Source organism: Helianthus annuus, chromosome 16 (assembly GCF_002127325.2).
Source record: "Helianthus annuus cultivar XRQ/B chromosome 16, HanXRQr2.0-SUNRISE, whole genome shotgun sequence".
Classification (NCBI taxonomy): domain Eukaryota; kingdom Viridiplantae; phylum Streptophyta; class Magnoliopsida; order Asterales; family Asteraceae; genus Helianthus; species Helianthus annuus.
Window position 1 is genome coordinate 176,572,186 of NC_035448.2, and position 3,983 is coordinate 176,576,168.

The 3,983-nt window shown below is 35.1% G+C and overlaps 1 long non-coding RNA gene across 1 annotated transcript; it reads left to right on the top strand.

The window, feature by feature from the left end:
* The first annotated feature begins 2,466 nt into the window (after positions 1–2,466).
* On the top strand, positions 2,467–3,749 carry LOC118487977. Its single transcript, XR_004883069.1, has 3 exons — positions 2,467–2,517; positions 2,583–2,647; positions 3,704–3,749. It is a non-coding gene; the product is annotated as an uncharacterized LOC118487977 (long non-coding RNA).
* Positions 3,750–3,983: the final 234 nt, after the last annotated feature.

Genomic DNA, 3,983 nt, shown 5'->3' on the forward strand with positions numbered 1-3,983 from the left:
CACATGGAATGCTGTCTACCTGCCTGAACGACGTAGTACTATAGTTTGGACTCAGCACCCGAACGGGGGTTGTTAAGGACAATTACTTGCATGGATTACGGTGGTAATCATGTATTGCGAACCGTCTCGGACGGTCAACCCGCAGTCATTGGTATCGATAGATCCATGTCGATAATTAACATGCTTCGTTTTCCTCTGTGTACGTGCTGGTTATGCGTAAACTATTCGAACTCTATATGCTATTATCAAACTTGTATGCTCATCTTTACATTATATGTATTGACTTTATTTTAACGTATGTGACAGGTCTTTAAGATGTTTACTTGCTAGGAAAGCGAGGCCAGAATAAAGCTCTAGAGGCCCCCAACAAATAGTTGTCTGTCAGGAAAAAGCAACTAGAGCATAGTTGTCTGTAGATCTTGTCTGGCTGGGTCTTTAGGAGCATTCGAACAATATTTATTTGTCTTATTTAAATCTGAGTTGTCGGAACGGAATATTTGACTAGTTGTTATCTGTAATAATTTGTTTGTTATTTGGGACACGGTATGGGACGTGTTATTTAAACTGAATAGTGATGATAATTGTTATGGAAACTTCTAGACAATCTGTTTCGCTCAGTGCCATGCCCCGATGATTCCACCATCGGTTGGGGTGTGACAAGCACGATGTGGGTGCTCTAACATAAAAATAAAATGAATACTCATCTTTTAACTAATTGTTTAAAAGATAATTTAATTTTGATATAGAAATTAAGGTCACTACGGTAGAAAGTATGGAAAGAACTCTCGTGCTCTTTAGAGTTGGACAAACATATAATGTGTAATCCGTGACTTGCTTGTAGTAAGTTAATTAAAACTTTATTAGATTCCGCCCGAGATGATTGACTTGAGCTAGTCTATCTACTATACTAAAAGAATTCATCTTTGCCACATGGCCTATTCTTGGCCAATCATTTTCATGAGGTGGCATGGCTTATAAGCAGAGCGGCAATTGGTTTTTCCCCTCTTTACCTTCATCCACACTCTCTCTTCAATCAATTCAAGATTTCTAAAAATTCAATCAGTTCAAGGTTTCTAAAAATATGAAATCTCCATCGTTCTTTGCCAAACCCTAATGAAATCTCCATCGTTCTGTGCAAAACCCTAAAATCGCCAGCTCTGTATCATTCTTTGAGAATCTGGGATTCTTATTTCAGATTTTCAATTGCAGTATAATGGAATTTATTTGGCAGCAATAGATTCATGGAAGCATCAGGTAATCAAATCTTCTTTCCAATTTGCATTAATGAAGTTTCAATCTTTTTCTCCTCTCCCACGTCTCTCATATGATGCATCTTATTTCTCCTTCTTATTTTCCCTTCCTACTCAAACCCTTCAGATGGATGCTTCTTTCAACCGTTCCATTGAGAAAACCCAAAATCCTCCATTGCATCGCACCTGTTTACACCGATTCAGAAATCGCATCCATTGCATCTTATATACATACAGGTCAAGTTGTTTCTCGATCTAGACTGCTCTAAACCTAACATTCTTTCATGATCCGTTTTTAATCTATGTTTATTTGTTATCAATCATCGAAAAATAACGGTAATTGGTATGATTTCAAGGTCAACGAACTTGTGTTAAAGAGATTAGATTTATTCTGTTCATTTTTTAGATCTGGTTATGTTAACTAAAGAGATTAGATCTAGGTTTATTTTGATGTGTATGAATTTAGAGGTATTGAATGACCAAATTTACATGTCATGACAGTTTCTTCTCCAATGTTCAGAGCAACTATTGTTAATCTTTGAAGCAAGATCTTTTGATTTTTTACATTGTGTTTTTGTTTTTTTACACAACTAGAAAGTAAAAAAATATATATTTACCGTTTTTTACACATCTTATTCACAGCTAGATGGCGAGAAGGTCGATGATCATAGCCGGTATTGTGCCGATAGTGGGAATGCTATTTGTCAGGTCTGGGCTTGCTGCCAAGCTTGGCTGAGTTAAGGTATGTGTTTAATGCATATAAGTTAACTTTTTACGAAAAAATGAATGTTAAAAAAATAGGCTTAGTTACTACAGTAACCTACCTAGACTTTTGTTGTGTCTACGATCTTAATTTGTTACAAACACACACTGGTCTTGCTTTCCTCTATTAGTAAAGCCGGATGGCGAGAAGGTCGATGATCATAGACGGTGTTGTGTTGGTACTAAATACCCACTTCTTTATACCAGGTATGTATTATTTGATGATTACAGTTTCAATGGCTTTACATCATATTATTGGTTGAACTTACATCATATTGAGGTTAGGGGTCATTTTTGGTTGTTTTGATTGGATTTGCAGTATGATGTGTTCATTTTATTAGTTATTGTTTATTTTTGGATAGTGTTGGTGAGTTTTGTGGTATTTGGTTAGGTTGAAGGGATTGTGAAGAATTTGACACTGACTGGAGATCATGATAAGAGTACTGTTGTGATTAATTTGTTGACTCACGAATATACTTACTCGCCTCAAGCGAATCTGCGCAAGGTATAGCGAGAATAGTGTTGAGATTTTATTTGCATTGTTTGTGATTGGATGTTTTTTGTTTATAGGGATGGTTGACTGGCTTAGATGCAACTACTGTTGGTTTGAGTTCTGAAGCTCACAACATCTCGAGGTTTGGATAATTTTTTTGCATTGCTTTTTGGTATGTAATATGTTGATGAGTATGGTGTTTGACTACACTAAGTGGGAAGTTAGTAAAGTTTGACCAAATATTTTTGTTAAGACAGTAACTCACCTTATTCAGATTGTTTTTGTTTCTGAAGAGTACTATGAAAAATATAGCATAACTAATAATTAATAAAAAATCACACCTTATTCATATGCAAGACAAAAGATCACCAACTAATATTTCTAATCATATATTAAAATTATACCAGACCCACTAAGCAGTCTATAAACCTGTTAGACAAGCCCTCAAGAAGATTGTTTTCTATTAAATGTTGCCCATCACAGGAGTCAGGTGTATCTGTTACTTTCATAGCCACCCAAAGCTAAAGCTAAAAAAAAGAATATGGTACATAATTTCCATCATTTGTGAACCAACCAATCAAAATTTATTCATATAGAATTCAAACTTTGACTTCTCTCAAATTTTAAGATTTTTGTGATTTTATTTATTATGCTAATTTACGAAGTAACTTCAGTTTCAATAAACAATAATAGTGACCCATTTTATTACAAATGGGTCGAGTCAGGTTATGTTTGACATAAGGTGTAATTTTTTTATCAGGGGAACTGGTCAGGAACGTTATTCATACCTTAAATGTTCACGTCGACTTAAAGCTTAAAAATAAAGTGTTTTTTTTTTCTTTTAGGGAAACTGGTCGGGTATTTTCCGAAGAATAGTGCAAATCAGCTCAATACATATGGGTATATTTTGCTTATTAGGTTATTTGACACTTTGCGTATCAACTGATTAATACTTTCAGTTTTTGAACTCGGGTTGTTCATGAGTTGAGCTTGATTCAGGTAAAGGTGAGCTTAAGCTTGGTTCTGGGGGTTGGGTAACGAGTTGACATATGTTTGTGTCAAACTCAATACGGGGCTAGCTTGGTCGATCGACATAGCTACAAATAAATATCGGATTATAAATAATCCAAGTGGTTAAATAACACGATTTGTGAGTTGTGTTTAGGTTATAATATGTTTTGAATGGTTTTTCTGTTAGGGACTTAGTTTGGGCCTCTTTATGGGTGTCAACACATGCATTTGAAATTTGAAAGCAATGACCAATTAAGTGTATGTTTGACCCGTTTTCTCTAAGGTAAACGAGGCAGTATGTAATGTTGGATTTTTTCTTTAAATTTAATCTATCTTGGTGCTACTTTTGATTCGGTATTGGTTCCCGTCTAGAAACACTTGGATTAAATTGATCGTTTTTGTGCAGTACACACCGGCTATAGATATGTGGAGTAGTGGTTGTATTTTTGCGGAACTTTTAACCGGAA